A 22,317-nucleotide genomic window follows, 5' to 3' on the forward strand; every position below is an offset into this window, starting at 1 on the left:
GTGAAGAACTGAGTGAAACCATTACTGGTGCATGGTGGTCAAACCCTGACAACCTTGATGAAATATGAAACTTGATAATTCACCTTCATCTACATACTTCAGGCTCACCCAGTATGTGCTGCCTGGAGACCACGTTCCATGTCCTGGAGACATGTCTTTTAAAGACAGGGTGTGTCTGTGGGAACACAAGACCAATTCTGCATGTACAGCACAGTGTGAGATGAAAACCTTCACAGTTCCATCTACATAATCAATACTGGTGATGAGATTCAATTTAGTAAAATCAGCACCTGTGGTCACCTAACACACACACACACACACACACACACACACACACTGACTAGAACAACCAGTCTGACCAGTAAGAGTTTAGTGAAGGTTTATTTCTCACGTCTGGTGCAGGAGACTCCAGTGAACATGAAGGAAACATCAAGAGAATCAGGAAACAATGAGAATCCAGAACCACAGTAGAACATTGACCAGGTTCTTCTCTGTTACAGCTGTTTTCAAGGTAACAGTGTGTGTGTGTTGGAGGTGGTGATCAGTGTGACTCTGCTGAAGATGTTCCTGCAGGTACAGGACGTTATTATATCTCACACAGGGTCAGTGAGGACTTATAACTTAAAACCCCAAACCCTGGGTAGAGGGGTTCAGTGAATGTGGAGTGGAACGTGTGCAGGTGGGTCAGTTTATCAGAGGAGATGCTGTAGAAGGTCAGAGTCCCAGCCGACCAGTCCAGATACACACCTACTCTGTTGGAGCTGGAGGGCGGGGCAGGTATGTCAGTGCTGATACTATTGTGTCTGAAAGAGTAACTGTTATTATCGTAGATCAGAACCCAGGACTTGTTATTGCCTCCAATATAACTGTCACTACAGAATCCTCTCCTGCTGATTCCTTTATACGTCACTCCTATATAAACCATTTGTCCACTCCTCTCCACCTCCCAGTAACAGCGTCCAGACACGCCCTCTCTACACAGAACCTGCGGCCAGCTCTTAAATCTCTCTGGATGATCAGGATACGGCTGCTTCTCTACCACACTCGTCACCTTCCTGTTCCCCTCAGACAGGAGGAGTTTTCTGTTTGCTGTGTTGGGGTCCAGTGTGAACTTACAGGCATCTGCAGATAAGAACAGAACATTTACATCAGAACAAGTTGTGTGTGTGTGTGTGTGTGTGTGTGTGTGTGTGTGTGTTTCCTGTTTCTAGTTGATATCTTGACACTTTTACTGTGACCTCATCATTTACACAGGTGTAGCTCCACCAGCAGCTCTTCAGCTCCACACAACCAGTAGGTTGGAGGAGAAGGAGAATCTTCATCTGTCTGCTACTGGACCATCTGGATTTATATGTTGTGACCTGTGACCTTGACCTCCATGCTGCAGTGATGCTGCTGCTCCTTCACTTCTTAACTACAGAGTCAGTAAACCTTCATCAGGAGAAGTCAGTATGTGGGTGATGGTGATCAGGAGCTTTTATTCATTTCCCATGATGGGAACGCTGGATCCAGTCTGTACTGTGGACTAAGGTGGGTAACGTCTGTATATTTTTATCTGCTGTAATAAAGATCAGGACGATTAAGGAGAATCAGGAGCGTCTCCAGCTGAAGAGTTCAGATCATGTCTTCATGTTGGTTCTGGACATGAACATGTGACTTTTCTCCAGTATCTCCAGTCCAGCAGCGTCACCTCTCAACCAATCACACTTCTTACAACTACCAGCTACAGAGACCTGTCATGCTGCTGAGCTGAAGAACATTTCAATCATCAGTCTGAACCAGAAAAGTAGTTCTGACACAAACACATCTTCAAAATCCACTGTGACTTTACCAGAAGACAGAAGAACTTACATTTCTGAGGTCCAGACTTCAACCTGCATTCATCATCATGGTCAACACTGTAGGAAAAGAGGAGATTTTACTAAATAAACTCAGACATGCAGCAGAACCAGTCAGATCCATTCTAGCAGAGCTGAAGAACCCCATCAGCAGCTGTTCAGCTCCTGCAGGATGTGACTGTAGTGAGTGTAGAGCTGCTAATAATGACTGTAGATTGTATGCTGATCCCTCAGAAACTCGGCTAATATGATTCTAACTTGGTCTTTTCTTGCTTGAAGGCCATTTTCTCTGCACTTTGTGAACATCCATCTATAACCAGGCATTTTCCCCGGACCTTGTAACTGGTCCTGGATGAAGTCTGTGTCGTCCTTCTGTCGGAAGATGAGTCCGGCTGATTAGAATCCTGTGTCTATGTGCAAGAGCAGCAATAATTTCACTGTATTAACTGTCCAAATGTCCAAAATGAAAATTAAACTTGATTAGCTGAGTCCTCTCTGACTCCATCTTGAAGTGCATCTTTAGATTTTACAGATGAAAATGAATTTAGAGTAAATTATTGTAATTAACAGCGCAGTTCATGGTATTTAGGGTCTCTGTACTCTACCCTTTATTAAGTAACTAACTGTAGATCAGTGAACCAGCACCGTCTTACTAATGTTAATTTGACGAATTTGTTAGAAGGAAATGTATTTAAGAGTGTCAGTGAACATTTGAACATCAGTGAATCAGTGAACAAGATGGCGCCGGTGAGGTCGGCTGCCGTCGTGACTGCTCCGACCAAGTTTAGTTTGTTTTTGTTTTTTAAACCCTCTTTTAACAACCCTACACCGGCAAATCTACCACCATGCAACGCATTAAATACAGTAGAGACACTCTTGTTTCTATTAGAAACGCGACTCGGGGAAGACACGGGGAGGCGGAGTGTGTTTGATGGTAAATAGCAACTGGTGCAATTCCATTGTACCCCTCACACATTCGTGCTCGCCACCTTCCTCGGGAGTTTACATCGGTCATCATCAGCGCCGCTTACATTCCGCCGAAAGCGGACACGGACACTGCCTTAGGTGAACTGCAGGAGGCACTCACACAGCACCAAACACAGCACCGGGACGCTGCGCTTATTGTGGCAGGAGATTTTAATAATGCCAGCCTCAAATGCCAGCCGCTCTTCAGGACGCACTGGATGACGCAGACTGGGGCATGTTCCAGAGTAGTTCCGGAAACATCAGTGAGTTTGCGGAAGCGGTTGTGAATTTCATTGGGAAACTAACGGACGACACCGTTCAGAAAACGATCGTCAGAACGTTTCCCAACCAGAAGCCGTGGGTGGATAAAACCATCCGCGACGCTCTGAAATCTCGCACCGCGACCTATAACGCGGGGCTCACTTCCGGGGACATGGAACCATACAAGGCTGCGTCATACAGCGTCAGGAAAGCGGTGAAGGAGGCAAAGCAGTGCTACGGGAAGAAACTGGAGTCACAACTCGAACAGAGTGACTCTAGGAGCCTGTGGCGGGGACTACGGACAATAACGGACTATAAAGCACCAACATCCGGTACGACGAACGCGGACGTGTCTCTGGCAGACGAGCTAAATACGTTCTATGCTCGCTTCGAGGCTGCAGCTAAAGACGCTAGCGATGCTACGGCTAGCGGCTCCAACAGCTGCAGACGGGAGGACACTGCCAGCACCGAGAACGCGTTCGTCATCACCGAGCATGATGTGAGGAGAGCCTTCAAGAGAGTGAACACCAGGAAGGCAGCAGGACCAGACGGCATCTCGGGGAGAATCCTCAGAGCCTGCGCGGACCAGCTAGCACCTGTGTTTACAGAAATATTCAACCTCTCTCTATCTCAGTCGGTGATCCCCACATGCTTCAAGGAGTCCATCATTGTTCCCGTCCCCAAGAAAACCCATCCTGCCTCCCTCAACAACTACCGCCCTGTAGCCCTCACCTCCGTAGTGATGAAGATCTTTGAACGGCTGGTCAGAGACTTCATCATTTCTTCACTACCAGATACACTCGACCCACTACAGGTCCACCGGTCCACAGATGATGCCATATCGCATCTCCTCCATACTGCACTCACCCACCTGGACACTCGGAAGGGAAATTATGTTAAAATGCTCTTCATTGACTACAGTTCAGCATTTAACACAATAATCCCTTCCACACTCACCACCAAGCTGGAGCACCTGGGACTCAGCTCATCTCTCTGTCAGTGGATCTCCAACTTCCTAACCGGGAGACCACAGGCAGTAAGGATGGGTGGACATGTCTCAGCCTCCATCACTCTCAGCACTGGAGCCCCCCAGGGCTGTGTTTTGAGCCCCCTGCTGTACTCCCTGTACACCCACGACTGTACAGCCACTACTAACTCCACCACCATCATCAAGTTTGCTGACGACACTGTCATGGTGGGCCTGATCTCTGACAATGACGCAACGGCCTACCTGGAGGAGGTTGGAAATCTGGTGAACTGGTGCCAGAGGAACAATCTCCACCTGAACGTCAGCAAGACAAAGGAGTTAATAGTGGACTTCAGTACAAAGCAGGAGAGGACCTACCAGACCCCTGTCATCAACAGGAGCCCAGTGGAGAGAGTGGACAGCTTCCGTTACCTCGGTGTTAACATCACGCAGGACCTGTCATGGTCCTGTCACATCAACACTGTGGTGAAAAAGGCCCGGCAGCGTCTTTACCACCTCAGACGCCTGAGAGACTTCAGACTGCCCTCCAAGGTGCTCAGGAACTTCTACTCCTGCACCATAGAGAGCATCCTGACGGGAAATATCTCAACCTGGTTCGGGAACAGCACCATGAAGGACAGGTGAGCCCTACAGAGGGTGGTTCCATCAGCCGAACGAATCATCCGTACCAAGCTCCCTGACCTTCAATCTATCTACAGCAAACGGTGCTGCACCAGGGCCAGGAAGATAGTGAAGGACCTCACCCACCCCAACCATGGACTCTTCTCTCTGCTGCGATCAGGGAAGCGCTTCTGCTCCCTGAAGTCCAACACAGAGAGAATGAGGAGGAGCTTCTTCCCGCAGGCTGTCCAAGCTCTCAACAACAACAGTACATAGAACTCCAGCACTTTCACCTCCAATCACTCCGGACTCTTTTGCACAAAACCACTTTGCACAAAATGACTCTGCGCTTTTTAGGTCCTTACTGCTCTTTTTTTTATGGCTCTTTTTCTCTTTTCTTTAAACATTGTAAAAAAAAAAAATGTAACTCATTTGCACACCTTCACCCTACCAGTTACACATATTTTATGTTAAAGGAGTAAAAGTGTAATGTTTGGTTATGTTTGCAATATTTGCATATTGGTTCATTGTTTACTTGCAACATTTGCAATACTGTGGTCTATAACAGTCGCTAAAGCATTTCACTGCATATCATACCATGTATGACTGTGTATGTGACAAATAAAATTTGAATTTGAAATTTGAACTTTATCTTCAATTAAAAACAAGGGATGATTACATATCCATATTCATATCTTACTGGAGACCTCTGTCCCTGGTATAAGAGACTTAATATGTTCCTGGTACATCCCATCTCTTTCAGACAAGGTCTGATAAAATGGTTCAGGAGATGATTGCTGAGAATATTATTTTCCATCAGGCCATTAGTGTTAGAATTGTAAAAAAAATGCTCTGTTCTTTGCAAGTTTGTTATTGAAAGTATAACATAACTTTCTGATAACTTTCCATCGTCCTCCCCCCTAAAACATGAATAACAGCCTGAGCAGCGCACTGGTCTCTGCGACTTGGTTTATTACAGGATCATTGTCCAAAGACATGAGAATTTCTGTCTCAGTGCACAGTACAAGACAACATATGTGGCGTCGCATCATACTATTGTTTAAATGATAGAACGTTGTTATATGCCACACGCCACACGATTCACCGATAATGAACTAACACACACACACACACACACACACACACACACACACACACACACACACAGTGTAAACGTCAGTCCCAGATCTTACTTGAGCTTCTCCAGCTTGCAGTGTGGATCCTGCAGTCTGGCTGTAAGCAGCTTCACTCCTGCTTCTCCTGGATGGTTGTAGCTCAGATCCAGCTCTCTCAGGTAGGAGGGGTTTGAACTCAGAGCAGAAGACAGAAACTCACAGCCACGTTCAGAGATGCAGCAGCCTGACAAGCTGGAGGAGAATAAACTCACACAATCATGCATTGTTCATGTAAAGAAGTCTTATATTTGCATGTTTGTGTCTAGTGTTGATTTTCGTCAACGAAATTTAAGATGAAATATCTTTGTCAATGAACCTGTTTACATGATTATAATGAGACGAGACGTAAATGCCGGTCATGTGACAATAACTATCATTAAATATATTGTGTAATATTGCTGACGAATAAAAACGAGACTAAATATGGCTTAGAAGGTTAAAACTATACTAAAATGTCTCTTCATTTTCATTGACAAAAACTAGATGTCTTGTTTAATAGTGTTATTATATTGTGGTTTGGTTTTGTCTGTTCTACTTGGTACTTGTACTACATCCACTGTGTTAAATACAATTGTTTTACAAAAAAATCCAATACAATTTTCATTGACTAAAACTAGATAAAAAATATGAATGGATAATTTATGGACTAAAATATGCCTTAGTTCACAAAAATGACTAGACTAAAATGAATATGAACATGACTAACACTAATAAAAACTAAAATGAGTATATTTGTACCCATCTTGGTCCAGAATTGGTCATTATAGTTGCTTTCAGTGTCAAACGTGGAAAATAAAACCATAAAACTAATACACAACATTCTTCTTCTCTCACCTCAGTTTCTCCAGTGTACAGTGTGGACTCCCCACTCCAGTAGAAAGTGTCTCCACTCCTGAATCCTGCAGGTCGTTGTCACTCAGGTCCAGGTGTCTCAGGTGGGAGGAGCCTGAGTTCAGAACTGAGGCCAGAACTTCACAGTGTTGCAAAGAACACTGCTTTAAACTGAAGATGGATTAATAAAGTTTATTATGTGTCACTGCATTTAAGAACATGTTTTATTCATGCTGCAGAATTCCAAATCATTGGGTTTACACAGTCCTCTGGACAAACAAACACGACTTCAAAATGAAGCCAAAAACACTGGATGAAGAGTTTTTAACTATTCACCCCAAGTTCTCTCATTTCAGCAGCAACAACAAGTTTACTTTACTTTACTTTACTTTATTTGGCAGACGCTTTTATCCAAAGTGACTTACAATGGGAAGACACCAGCAATTCTCGTTCGATTTCTATAGAATATCAAGCATACAAACTAAGAGCCCTGATAAGGCTTAGACTTGTCATTGAAGAACATGCTCGGAGAGTGTTGGGTGCTAGACTAAGAAAAATTATAATGTATTTATACATTTTGTATTTGTTTGTTAAATGTGTATGCATGTGTATGTGTTAAATTTATCTGTAATATTTTTGGAATAAGAGGGTTTTCACCTTCTTCTTAAAAGTGGTGATAGTCTCGGCTAGTCGTGTGGAGGAGGGTAGGTTGTTCCACCAGCCAGGGACAACAACGGAGAACAGACATGATTGGAATCGGAGACCCCGTGAAGAAGGAATTTTTAGTCTCCTTTCGTTTGCAGATCTGAGAGAGCGTGTAGGAGTGTATCTAGGTAGTAGTGTGTTGATGTAGGAGGGCGCAGTTCCATTTACAGCCCTGTAGGCAAGCATCAAGGATTTGAACTCAATGCGAGCAGCTACCGGGAGCCAGTGGAGGGAGGTAAGGAGAGGTGTAACATGGGTGTATTTTGGCTGATTGAAGATGAGGCGGGCTGCCATATTTTGGACCATCTGGAGTGGTTTTATGGTGACTGCAGAGGCTCCAGCCAGGAGAGAGTTACAGTAGTCGAGTTTGGAGATGACCATTGCCTGGATGAGGAGCTGCGTAGCCTGTTGTGAGAGAAAAGGCCGAATCTTGCGAATGTTGTAGAGAGTGAACCTGCAGGATCTGGAGATCGCAGCAACATGATGGTTCAAACTCAGTTTGTTATCTATCCAAACCCCAAGGCTTTTTGCAGATGCCGTGGGTGTTAACAATAGCGATCCAATTTGAATTGAAAGGTTTTGCTGAGGAGAATTGTTGCCCGGAAAGATCAGAATCTCGGTTTTGGATAGGTTGAGTTGGAGGTGTCGCTCAGACATCCATACCGATATGTCTGAGAGGCAGGCCGAAATTTTTGTTGCTATAGTAGCATCTTCTGGTGGGAATGACAGATAGAGCTGGGTGTCATCAGCATAGGAGTGATAGGAGAAGCCATGTGGTTGGATGATGTGACCAAGTGAGCGAGTGTATATTGAGAATAGAAGGGGGCCAAGGACAGAGCCTTGTGGAACCCCTGTGGTTACCCTAGAGAGGACAGATGTCTCACCTCCCCATGATACCTTGAAGGACCTGTCGTAGAGATAAGAGGTGAACCAATCTAGTGCGGTTCCTGTGACTCCTAAATCAGAGAGTGTGGTGAGAAGAATTTCATGGTTAACTGTATCGAAGGCAGCAGATAGATCAAGTAGGACAAGGACGGATGATCTGCGGGCAGCTCTTGCAGCACGAAGGTCATCCATCATTGCCAGGAGGGAGGTTTCAGTAGAATGCCCTTTCCTGAAACCAGACTGAAAAGGGTCAAGAAGATCATGTTTGTGGAGAAATGAGGAAAGTTGAGCCAGGACTGCTCTTTCAAGAATTTTTGAAAGAAAAGGAAGGTTGGAGACTGGGCGGTAGCTATCCAGTAGAGATGGGTTTAATGTGGGTTTTTTGAGCAGGGGAGTAATGACAGCCTGTTTGAAAGCAGTGGGGAATGTTCCTGTTGTGAGTGAGGAGTTTAAGACAAGAAAATGGAAAATTTATAAGATGCTGTTGGATAGTTGTAGGAAAAGTTTCATGTAATTATAACTGTATATGTCACGTCTACAATAGCGCCCTGTTTTGTAAAACCGTGTAATTCAGTGTATTTTTTTTTTTATTTTAGTGTTAGAATCGTAAAAAATTGCTCTGTTCTTTGCAAGTTTGTTATTGACAGTATAACATAACTTTCTGATAACTTTCCATCGTCCTCCCCCCTAGTTTGTCCAACCCTAAAACATGAATAACCGCCTCAGCAGCGCACTGGTCTCTGTGACTTGGTTTATTACAGGATCATTGTCCAAAGACATGAGACTTTCTGTCTCAGTGCACAGTACAAGACAACATATGTGGCGTCGCATCATACTATTGTTTAAATGATAGAACGTTGTTATATGCCACACGCCACACGATTCACCCACTTGATAATGAACTAACACACACACACACACACACACACACATACACACACACACACACACACACACACACACACACACACACACACACAGTGTAAATGTCAGTCCCAGATCTTACTTGAGCTTCTCCAGCTTGCAGTGTGGATCCTGCAGTCTGGCAGTAAGCAGCTTCACTCCTGCTTCTCCTGGATGGTTGTAGCTCAGATCCAGCTCTCTCAGGTAGGAGGGGTTTGAACTCAGAGCAGAAGACAGAAACTCACAGCCACGTTCAGAGATGCAGCAGCGTGACAAGCTGGAGGAGAATAAACTCACACAATCATGCATTGTTCATGTAAAGAAGTCTTATATTTGCATGTTTGTGTCTAGTGTTGATTTTCGTCAACGAAATTTATGATGAAATATCTTTGTCAATTAACCTTTTTGACATGATTATAATGAGACGAGACGTAAATGCCAGTCATGTGACAATAACTATCATTAAATATATTGTGTAATATTGCTGACGAATAAAAACGAGACTAAATATGGTTTAGAAGGTTAAAACTATACTAAAATGTCTCTTCATTTTCACTGACAAAAACTAGATGTCTTGTTTAATAGTGTTATTATATTGTGGTTTGGTTTTGTCTTTTCTACTGTTCTACACCGACTGTGTTAAATACAATTGCATTAAAATATTAATGGATAATTAATATAATTAATGGACTAAAATATGCCTTAGTTGACAAATATGACTAGACTAAAATGAATATGAACATGACTAAGACTAATAAAAACTAAAATGAGTATATTTGTACCCATTTTGGTCCAGAATAGGTCATTATAATTGTTGTCAGTGTCAAACGTGTAAATTAAAACCATAAAACTAATACACAACATTCTTCTTCTCTCACCTCAGTGTCTCCAGTGTACAGTGTGGACTCCCCACTCCAGTAGAAAGTGTCTCCACTCCTGAATCCTGCAGGTCGTTGTCACTCAGGTCCAGGTGTCTCAGGTGGGAGGAGCCTGAGTTCAGAACTGAGGCCAGAACTTCACAGTGTTGCAAAGAACACTGCTTTAAACTGAAGATGGATTAATAAAGTTTATTATGTGTCACTGCATTTAAGAACATGTTTTATTCATGCTGCAGAATTCCAAATCATTGGGTTTACAGTCCTCTGGACAAACAAACACGACTTCAAAATGAAGCCAAAAACACTGGATGAAGAGTTTTTAACTATTCACCCCAAGTTCTCTCATTTCAGCAGCAACAACAAGGGAAAATGTATAAGATGCTGTTGGATAGTTGTAGGACAAGTTTACTCCAGAGACTGTAGGATACTGACCTCATTTGCTCCAGTTTGCAGTCTGGACTGGATAATGCAGAACACAACATCTGCACTTCAAAATCCTGCAGGTGATTGTAACTGAGGTCCAGTTCTCTTAGGTTGGAATTTGATAACTCCAGTGCTGATGATAGATTCTTGAAAGACTCCTCAGTGAAGTTATAGCCAATCAGTCTATAAAAACAATGAGACATTTTGAGCTTATCTTTTCCAGAAGCATTTACATTTACAGTGTTTATCAGACACCCTTATTCAGAGTACCTTACAATCAGTAGTAATGTTATCTAATATTTTACTGTCCCATTTTGCACTACTTCATTATTCATGTCACTAGTTTACCTCTGTCTGTCTGTCTTCTTATTGTCTACATGTTTTGTTCGCCTCTAATGTTACACTTTCACTGCCTGTTTCCTGTTTGCACTTTATGTAGCCCAGTTGTCTGTTGACACGTGCACTTTAGATCAGTACGTAACTTTGTTTAAATGTTACGTGTAGCACCAGGTGTGAAGGGAAAAAAATGTATAGGCCTTGACACTCCATGTGTTTTACCTTTGGTCATGGAATAGTCAGAAGACAGCTGATGCACAAGGCTAAAATGTTTTCCAAACTTAGTGTGTTATACTGCGCACAAGCTGATAAAAGAAAGATTTTGTGACCTTGTTCGGTGCCGTAGTTCTAACCGGTGAAAGGCTGTTTTCATATCTTGCTCCACCTAGAGTGGTATAAATGCTTGTGAACTGTATTCAAGATTTGGGAGTTCTTCTTGCGAGTCCCCCCATGTGCATGGTAAATTAAACTTGGCTATCAAATCAGTTCACCCTCTTTTCATTGCAGTTCCTCAGATGGAAAAATTCCCACCACACAGGTTCCAGAGAAATGTGATTTCATTTCACTATGTACCGTCTAACATGTTATGAAATTACAGGTACTGTCCCTGGCAGTCCACTTGGCACAGATTCTCTATCCAGCCATGTTTCATCTTCAGTGCTCTTACTGATGGAAGGAGGGTTTTGCCTAAAGGACAGGGGTAGTGGTGGCCTAGCGGTTAAGGTAGTGAACCCATAATCATAAGGTTAGCGGTTCGAATCCCGATCTGCCAAGGTGCCACTGAGCAAAGCAGCGTCCCCACACACTGCTCCCTTGGCGCCTGTCATGGTGCCCACTGCTCAATAAGGATGATGATTAAATACAGAGGACACAGTGTGTTCACAGTGTGCTGTGCTGCTGTGTATCACAATGACAGTCACTTCACTTTCACAGCACAGAGCCCCAGGACAAACATCTCTTCTGACCAAGCTGCTTGCCTATTGTAGATTGCACAAGACTGGGAGGAGCCAATCTCGTCCCTGGTGTCCTTAGACAGCTCTCTGCTCACAGCAATGGTGGAAATTGGAGTCTGACTGTTCGAAGGTGTCGACAACAAGTTAAAACCGGCGCCATTAATACAGGAAACAAGTGAAGGATAGAAGAGCTTCTTAAACAAGAAACAACAGGTCTGTGAAGGACACAATTATTGGTTGTTTGTAGGTGTTAAATACTTATTTTCTGCACCTTTATACAAATAAATTCATTAAAAATAATACAATGTGATTTCCTGGATTTTTTTTTACATTCTGTCTCTCACAGCGTAAAAGTTGAAGATGAGCTTTACTGTCATCTCAGCTATATACATGTTAGACAGTATATAGTGAAATTAAATAACGTTTCTCTGGAACCTGGTCCTACCTGGAACTTTTGAGCGATTAGACAAAGTTACACACTGATATAAAGTGCACGTATGCGACACCGACAAACTGGGCTACATGAAGTGCAAACGGGACACAGACAGTTCAAGAGTAACAAAAAACATGTAGACAACAATGAGACAGACAGAACTAAACAGGTGAAATGAATAATAAATGTGCAAGTAAAATAGTGCAAATACTGCTGTGCAAAATGGAAAAGTACCTTAATAGATGATATTACAGATAGATAATCATACAATATAACAGAGGTAGTGTGTGTGTGTGTGTGTGTGTGTGTGTGTGTGTGTGTGTGTGTGTGTGTGTGTGTGTGTGTGTTTGTGTGTGTGTGTGTCAGTCCAGAGTGGAAAGTCCCTGAGTGTTCAGGTGTCTGATGGTCTGTAGGATGAAGGTTTTGCAGAGTCTGGCAGTGAGGGCCCGAACGCTTCGGGAGGGTGAAGAGCGCATGTGAAGGATGTGTAGAGTCCTTCACAAAGCTGGTGTGTGGTAAATGTTCGTTATGGAGGGTAGAAAGACTCAGATGATCTTCTCAGCTGTCCTCATTATCTTCTGTAGGATCTTGTGGTCCGATATGGTTCAGTTCCCAAACCAGGCAGTGATGCAGCTGGTCAGAATATTCTCAATAGTTCCTCCATAGAAGATGGTGAAGATGGGTGGTGGGAGACGGGCTTTCCTCAGCCTCTGCAGGAAGTTGGGCTTTCTTGGCTGTTGAGCTGGTGTTGAGATTCCTGGAGAGGTTCTCCTCTAAATGAACACAGAGGAACTTTGTGTTCTTGACGATCTGCACACAAGAACCATCGATGTTCAGTTGAGAGTGGTCCCTCCATTGTCTTCTAAAGTCAACAATTATTTCTTTAATTTTGTCCACTTTCAGAAACAGATTGTTGACCTTACACCAGATCATCAGTTGTTGAACCTCCTCTCTGTATGCTGACTCATCGTTCTTGCTGAGAGACCCACCATGATCAAGTCATGGTCAAACTTGATGATGTGGTTGTAGCTGTGCATCGCTACACAGTCGTGGGTCAGCAAGGTGAACAGCATTGGACTGAGCTCACAGCCCTGAGGAGCTCTAGTGGTCAGTGTGGTGGTGCTGGAGATGCTGTCCCGATCTGGACACACTGAGGTCTCTCAGTCACGAAGTCCAAGATCCAGTTGCAGAGGGAGGAGTTCAGGCCCAGCAAGCTCAGCTTCTTGACCAGGTGCTGAGGGATGATGGTGTTGAATGCTGCGTATGTGTCGTTTTGGCAGTCCTAGGCAGTGGTGACCTAGCGGTTAAGGAAGCGGCCCCGTAATCAGAAGGTTGCTGAAGGTTCGAATCTGCCAAGTTGCCACTGAGATGCCACTGAGCAAAGCACCGTCCCCATACACTGCTCCCTGTCATGGCTGCCCACAGATCACCAAGGGTGATGGTTAAAAGCAGAGGACGCATTTCGTTGTGTCAGCATGTGCTGTTCTGCAGTGTTTCACATTGACAGTCACTTCACTTTCACTTTCTTTCTTATTGTCCAGGTGGGTGAGGGTCAGATTATGTGTACATATGTTTAAAATTACATACCTCGCTCAAACCTTCTGTTTTGTCACTCTGTTCAGCCTTGCCATGGTGCTTGGTCTATCATGAAACTGTATTCCACAACCTCACCTTGGTAGCAGAGTATGGCTGTTCCTCACCAAGGATTTAGCCTCGTACAAAACTGTTTCTGTGTCTGTAAATGGCTGTGTTTCAACATATATGTGTGATGATCACAAATACCTGGTTGAGTCAGTGACTGATTGATATATAATCCTACAAGTGTCCCCAAAGACGGGTTGTAACAAATAATGATGTGATTTAGATTTTGTCTGCTCACTTTTAAGGCCCTCCCCACAGTATTTTATCAAGGACTTTGAGAAGACCTGAAAGATGAGTTGGTCAACCATGACTGGTTGCTCACATTACATGAATTAATTCAGCTTACCAATTACCTGGTTTCTGACACCTCATCACCCCCCCAAGGAGAGCCCAAATTCCATACAAGAACCACAGACCCTAGGCCCCCTACTGGGCGAATAACCCAACTGATATGAGTCAAGATTGAAGCTACAACTACCAGGAATGACCCCAGTGACCCCAGTGGCCAGCAGGAAATGATGGTCATCAGGGTCCCCTTGGTGAGCACGCCTCCACACCGTAGCTCTACCACCCATAGTGTGTCATCAGGTTATCAGACCCCACACGTGGTTACCAGGGGCAAACACTCATTGACTCAATCTGATGGCCGTTCAAGCCTTAGATGGACGCCTGCTAGGTTCGTGTCATCTTGAGTTTAAAAGGACCCCCTGCACCTGTCTACTGACCACAATATTGGGAGGAGACCCTGTTGTTCTCGGCTACCCATGGCTGCCATAGAACCAGCCAAAACTGAACTGGAGGGAGGCGCCTGACTACACTGACTGCTGCACCCAGACCACATCTTCTCCTCTCACCGTCCACTGCTGCCCTGCCACCTGAACTCACAGACCTAGTACCAGCAGTATGTCACAAATTAACCTAGTTTTATCACAACTGTGCAAAACCTCTGCATTGTACCGTATATTTACCAGTCTGGTACTCACCGAGCCTTTCTGCTGTTCCTCACGGCAATGATCAGTCTCTCACGGCCCTCGTCATCAGTGTTGTATTTCTTCAAGTCAAACTCATCCAGCACATCCTCTGAGACCAGGATCATGTAGGCCAGGGCTGAGCAGTGGGCAGGTGAGAGTTTATCACCTGATTTCACGTACGAATCAATCTCATTGTGCAGTGAAGTGTCTTTCATTTCCAGGAGACACAGCAGAAGATTCATGGCTCTTTCGGTGGAGATTCCGACTTTTTTGGTTTTGTTGTAGCGCCTTCTAAAATGTCTTATGACAAAGCCAGTCTCCTCATTGCTAATCATCTTCTTGATGTGCTGGCTTGTTTTTTGGAGACTCTCTGAGCTATTCTCTGTTTTGGGCAGGAGACCTTGTAAAAGACTCTGGTTGGACTCCAGTGAGATTCCAAGAAGGAAGCGGAGGAAAAGATCTAGATGCCCATTTTCGCTCTGTACGGATTGGTCCACAGCAGCCTTCAGCAAGTTGGCTAATGAGAATCTCCATGTACGACTGATGAAAGACTTTAGCGCCTTCATGTTCCTGCTCACATAGCAGTAAAACACGTACAAAGCAGCAAGGAACTCCTGAACAGTCAGGTGGACAAAACAGTAGAGTTTTGCTTTGAAGAACTTGGCGTCTTCCTTGAAGATTTCAGTGCACATCCCACAATGCACTGCGGCATCTGTGACATCAATGCCGCACTGCTTCAAGTCTTTTTCTTCAAACAGGATTTGCCTTCCTGAAGTTGCTCAAACGATAATTTAGCCAACTTTAAAATCATTGCTTTGTTGGACTCCAGGACTTCTTCTCTGTCTGCTTCATTCCTCCCTTCATATTTCTTTTCATTGCTTTTTGACTGAATGAGCAGGAAGTAGATGAACACTTCAGTCAGAGTTTTGGGCTTCTCCTCTAAGTCATCATGGACCAACATGCCCTCAAGTACGGTCACCAAAATGGAGCAGAAGACAGGAATGTGGCACATAATGTACAGACTTCGTGATGCCCTGATGTGTGAGATGATGTTCTCTGCTTGATCCTCACGGATCCTCTTCTTGAAATATTCTTCTTTCTGTTTGTCAGTGAACCCTCGTATTTCAGTTCTCTGGCTGATGTAATCTTCAGGAACCTGATTGGCCGCTGCTGGTCGGGTGGTTATCCAGATGAATGCAGATGGCAGCAGATTCCCTTGAATGAGGTTTGATAGCAGGATTTCCACACAGGATTCCTGTAGTGCATCACAGAGCTTCTCTTTAGATGGCAAATGCAACAGAAGTCTGCTTTCATCCAGACCATCAAGGATAATGACAATCCTGGACTTCTTATACATCACGTCTTGTATCTCTGGAGCTTGCAGATGTTGAAGTTCAGGGTAGCAGTAAATCAGGAGAGTGTGGAAACTGTACCGATCATCTTTTATTAAATTGAGTTCCCTGAAAGGAAGAACAAACATGAAGTCTTTGTCTTGGTTTGCTTCCCCTTCTGCCCAGTCAAGAACAAACTTCTGAACAGACACAGTTTTTCCAATCCCAGCAACACCTTTGGTCATGACAGTTCTGATCGTTTTCCTTTGTCCAGGTAAGGGCTTGAAGATGTCGTTGGACTTGATGACTGTGCTTTGTGTTGGTCTCCTGTCTGTGTTTTCAATCTGCCAAATCTCATGTTCTTTATTCACTTCTTCACTCTCTCCCTCTGTGATGTGCAGTTCTGTATAAATGCTGTCCAGATGGATCTGAGTTCCTCCCTTCATGCTGACTTCAGAAACGTGTTCAAATTTCCTCTTCATTATTTCTTTATTGGTCATTGTGACATCCTGGAGGATGTCTGTGTCATCTTTCAAAAGAGGAATATGGTTTAATAAAGACCAGTTTTTATTAGTGCACATACTGGTGGATTTAGGAATAGAGCACGTTTATGGGCTAATATTTGTGCCAGTAGAATTTGAATTAGAATGAAATTGAAACAGCATTTTTACTATTTTACATGTTATAGTTTTTTTTATTATTATTGTTAATGTAGTGATTATTATTACAATGTGTCAATTACATGTATTTACATTTTTAAGTTTATTGAAAAGATCTCTGCACACGCAGGATGTTCTGAAAAAATTTGCCCTCTGTCCTCTTGTTATTACAGGCAAAAGGGCGTGGAGCTCTCCTCCTTGAACCGTCACCTTATCGTGCTGGAGGAGTTTGAGGGCCCTAATGATCCCAAGAGCTATGTTGTCTGGGGCACCCTGGTAGGGTCTCCCATGACAAATTGGTCTTAGGTAAAGGGTGAGACAAAGAAAGGTTTCATAGAAGACTTTTCATAGAATAAACAACAAAGAGTGAGCGTACCCGGCCTGGGGGGGTTACTGGGGTCCCACCCTGGAGCCAGACCTGGGGTTGGAGCCCATGAGCGAGAGCCTGGTGGCCGTGCTTTCGCCTATGGGCCGATACTGTGGACCCACCACCCGCAGGAGGAACATGAAGGGTCCAGTACAATGTGGATCGGGTGGCAGACCAAGGCAGGAGCTTTGGTGGTCCGATCCCCGGACAAGGAAACTGGCTATTGGGACATGGAACGTCACCTCTCTGGATGGGGAAGGAGCTGCAGCTTGCTGAAGACGTTGAGCGGTACCGATTATATATAGTCGGACTCACCTGGACACATAGCATTGACTCTGGAACCCAAGTCCTTGAGAGAGGTTGGACCTTCTCCTTTGCAGGAGTTGCTCTGGGTGAGAGGTGGAGGGCTGGGGTTGGCTTTTTGTTGGCCTCAAGACTCTAAGCCTCTTTGTTGGGGTTTACCCCGGGGGATGAGAGGGTAGCTTCCCGGTACCTTCGGCTTGGGGAATGGGACCTGACTGTTGTTTGTGCTTAAGCACTAAATAACAGCTCAGAGTACCCACCCTTTTTGGAGTCCCTGGGACAAGGGCTAGATAGTGCTCGGACAGGGGACTCCATTGTCCTGCTGGGGGACTTCAACACTCACGCGGGCAATGACAGCATGACCTGGAGGGGCGTAACTGGGAGGAACGGCCCGCCAGATCTGAACTCGAGTGGTGTTTCGTTATTGGACTTCTGTGCAAGCCACAGTTTAACATAAGGATGTTAAACAGTTTTGGACATGAGGATGCCCATCGGTACACTTGGTACCAGGGCAACGTAGATCGATGATTGACTTTGTAGTCATATTTTCTGCGCACAGAATGTTTCTTCAAAGTGGCACAAATTTACTTCCATATATTCCTTTTTTTGGGGGGGCACGTGTGACTCCCTACCCCCTATGCAGAGAACAAGAGCACTGGTGGGAAAAACAGTAAAGGAGCGTCCACTCGGGAGACATGATCTAAAATGCGGCAACACCTCAGTGACAATTTGTACTGCTACACCACAGACTGACCGACCTTTTCGTATGGAAGGTTCCTGCCGCACGTCTACCTGCTGGTTATGTTCCATCAGACCACAACCTTATTAATGTCTTTATGTGAAGGTTGACCAGGTTGACCATGTCTGTGCAGGTTGACCAGGTTCAATGGTAGTTAACATAAGCATGTCCTGATCAAACACAAGCAGCAAGTCTGTACAAATCTCCGCAGAGGTGCTGCATGTTTTAGATCATGTCTCAAGTGGACACTCGTTTACACCAGTTGATGCGTAACACCGGCTGGCACGTGCATTTCCTGCAGGAAGTTCCACTTCACTGCAAGCCGCAGAGATGTCGTAAAACATGGAAATGAGCTCGCTTGGGAATCTGCGTCCATTGCTTTTCCATAAGGACCCGGATTGTGAATTATGAAAACTGAAACCGGAAAATCTAATTTGCATAACATTGTAGGGATGTAAAAATGCAGTTTTAATGTCATTGAAATTCAGATTCAAATGAATACATTCCAAAAAAGGAAATTCACTTTGTGCAATTCAAATTCAGTTTCTACTGGAACAAATATCAGCACTGTACATTTCTACAGATATAATGCGTTTATTGGGACTCACCCAGTTTATGCTTTCCAAGGTTATAAGACATCTCCTGGAGGGATTTTTCAAGGGTGTCAGCAGGTCCATTGCAATTCATTATTTTTAGAATGTGCAATGTGAATGTAAGTGATCTTTCAATTCCGTAGGCTTCCCTCATCTGATATACAACGTTATTTACGTCATAGTTTTCTAGTTTTCCTCTAGGAATCGGTTTGAAGCTTGCCAGTGTGTTTTCGCTCAAATAGAGGCAAAACTTCTTTATTTCAGAAGTTTTCAAATCCTCCAGAACCCTGAAGAGAAGACTTAGATGTTCGCCACTGGTGAATGCCATCATTTCAATATCCGTTGCTCTGTGGAAAGAAAACTTTTATCAATGTGTTCAATTATTGCCTGTTTTTTTTTTTTTACTTTTTTTCTTACATTTTATAGCCTACATAGTTATTACGATAAATAAATATTCTACATGTACTACATCACATATCAAATATTGTGTAACACTCTACTCTTTAACGTCAGAACCATTCAGCATTTCAGCTGGAGAAAGAAAAGAAATTCTAATTACCATCAGCATGACGACCCGGTTCTGAAAGATCCAGGAACTCCGATCTTCTAAAAACACATTTCTGCCCACCCTGCACCACTGAGCTTCTCCTCCAGCACGGCCAGGACAAGTCGTGTCTCGTACCCACGTCGTTCCGAAAAGATTTCACATTCTTCTTCAAGGAAGGAGGGGGTCCCAGGAGAGACACGCCCCTTATCACAGGAGCGCGCATAGTTCACAGCTGCAGGATTCATGCAAACCATCCTCTGATGTCGGAATGATTCCTTATTTCCTGCCATTCAGCATTAATGTTAACATCATAGAGCCATTTGGTCATCAGAATTTACAATTAAAGCCTGAGTGAAATCTCAGTAGGTTCAATATGGTGCTCACCTGGGCCCAGTTGTCCAGACAATTTAATCTGGATAAAATGATCTGGATTTTGAAATCCAGGATCTGGCACTTCAGTATAATTGTATGATGGTCTTTCAAACACTCGACTGGATCCCTGTTCTCCAAATACAGAAACCTCAGGACCAGCAAATCCGGTTTACTGCTGCTTGACCTACTCTGCCCTGTCCAGCACCTCCAAACATGGACAGATGCTCTATACTACACTGGGACTTGTCCACCTCTATAACTGTAGGACTTTTTCTCTTCTTGGACAAATCATCACCAACCCTGCACTGACACCATCTGCAGGCTCACTCTACCCTGGAAGGGGGTCCCTCTCTCTATCACTCCTTCCCAACGTTTCTTCCTTTCTTTTTTGGGGTGTTTTTCATTGTGTGCAGAAGGGTCAAGTGTTGCGGTGTCACCTGTGGGACCTGTTAAAGCCCATTGAGACGTATGTATTTGATTTTGGGCTTTATAATAAATAAATGTTGGTGTGTAAATAGAACCCACAGTGTCGCCTACTGGCCATGAACAACAGGCAGACCAGTAATATCCCAGTAAATAATATATCCATCATGGGGAAGGAACAGAAAGCATCACATTTTTATACAGACAGATTCTCATATTGAGACAGAATCCTGGGAGGCTTCATGTCTAATTTCCTACTTGATTTCACTGCCACTGTCCAACTTCAACAACTGTACAAAACAGAAATAAATTATATATCAGCAAACATGCTTGGATTACTTATGAACAAATGGGCCCTGTTCCCTTCTCCAGATTTGTGCCTCGAGACAATCTTTGTTTTTTCCACATCTGGACTCCAATTAAACTGCAGAAACATCTCAAGGATGATCATGGGAAACAGGAGGCACCTGAGATCAATTTTGAGCTCTCAGTTTTTTTATTTTTAATAAATTGGCATAAATCTCAAGTACATTTTTTTCACATTATCATTATAGGGTGTTGTGTGTAGAATTTGGAGCGAAAAATTAATTTAATCCATTTTGGAATAAGGCTGCAACGTAGGACTTGCTCTGGTTAATTTGGATTCTAATAAAGCGTGTCTATAAAGTATAGAAGACTGCAGTGTTTACTATAAAATGTCAGGTGTACACTGATTTAATTATCCATCATGCATTGCAGGTGAAATGCATCTCAGGCAAACATATTAAATTATTTAAAAGACATATTAAAATTACATTATGACCCAGACATACGACCTTGATTATTATTATGTGATTGTTAACAGCAGCGCCCTCTAAAGACAACAACAACACCTTTTATTTCTTATAAAGCCCATAATCACATACAGTACGTCTCAATGGGCTTTGACAGGCCCTACAGTTGACACCCCCCACACTTGACCCTTCTGTACACAATTAAAAACTCCACACAAAAGAAAGGAAGAAACTTTGGGAAGGAGTGATACAGAGAGGGACGTCCTTCCAGGGTAGAGTGAGCCTGCAAGTGCTGTCAGTGCAGGGCTGGTGATTGTCCAATAAGAAAAAAAAAGTCCTACAGTTGTAGAGGTGGAGAAGTCCAGAGTGTAGTCCAGTGTCATGGTAGACATTACGTGTCTATTATGATGCTACTGGTCCATTTGAAGATCCCTGAAACTTTAGTTGCTATGGTGGTGATGGTGGTGGCTGTGGTGAACCTCTGGTTTGTTTAGCAGGAACCAGGATTTATCTGCTGGTCTCTTCACTGGAGTCTGATAGTAGTCTGTACGCTTGATTCAGTATCTCAGAGAGAATAAACAGAAGCAGCGGCAGATGGTGGCATCGTACAACTTGTACTGAAATATGTGGTTATAGTGGTATATTGGTGCTACAGTGGCCCGGTACCCTAACTAGGACAGCCTAACTAGGGTGAATTTAACACTGTCTGTGCTTAACTGGGGGACTGTGTGATAAAGTGGACTTAATAATTGACACTGTGTCAGGGACTTAAACAGAAGAGAAAACAAATAGGTTGTCAGGATTGACTGCATCACCGGTGGCCAATCCTGACAATGCTTAAAAGTCGGACATTTCCGCCCCTTCGGAATCTCCGGCATTTTCGTGAATTCATTCATGAACTTGACTTCCCAGAGTGAATGTATTTATGTTTCGAGTTCTGGCAATCGCCACACACCTGCGGGTTCGTTTTAGTTATTCACCTTTATTTCCCGTTCTTGGCCACCGCGCTGCTGTATATTTGTTTATGGTTTGCGTAATAATAAAATCCCGTTCCCAGCATGTCACACCTCTGCGCCTCCTTCCCCCGTAAGTCCATAGTGGTGACAGAATGCCGGAGATCCACCCAAAAGCGCAGAGGTAAGAAGCAGAGAAGAAACCACGCGAAGGACGCAGCCCGGCGCGACGAGCGCGGGCGCCGGGGGGGAGACATGCCGGCCATTTTAGTGGAGCATTTTCTTACCGATGAGCCATGGCGCGCGGCGCCACATGATGATGTCACCCGCAGGGCGGAGCGAAGACGTTGGCGTCGACAGCAGCGAGGAAGTGACGCTGGCAGCGAGCGCAGAGGATGCGAACCCCACAATCTTCGCCATGTTGTGCTAGGAACTCTGCGCTCTGCTGGCAAGGCTCCCCGTGGGGGCAA

The 22,317-nt window shown here is 44.1% G+C and overlaps 1 protein-coding gene and 1 pseudogene across 8 annotated transcripts in view; both read right to left on the reverse strand.

Moving 5' to 3' along the window:
• LOC114785606 (NACHT, LRR and PYD domains-containing protein 12-like) overlaps positions 1 to 22,317 on the reverse strand; it is a 438,381-nt gene that overhangs the window by 40,520 nt on the left and 375,544 nt on the right. The gene's annotated exons all lie outside the window — the stretch shown is intronic.
• LOC114785616 (NACHT, LRR and PYD domains-containing protein 3-like) lies at positions 363 to 20,019 on the reverse strand (annotated as a pseudogene).

This window comes from Denticeps clupeoides, chromosome 3 (genome assembly GCF_900700375.1).
Source record: "Denticeps clupeoides chromosome 3, fDenClu1.1, whole genome shotgun sequence".
NCBI lineage: Eukaryota > Metazoa > Chordata > Actinopteri > Clupeiformes > Denticipitidae > Denticeps > Denticeps clupeoides.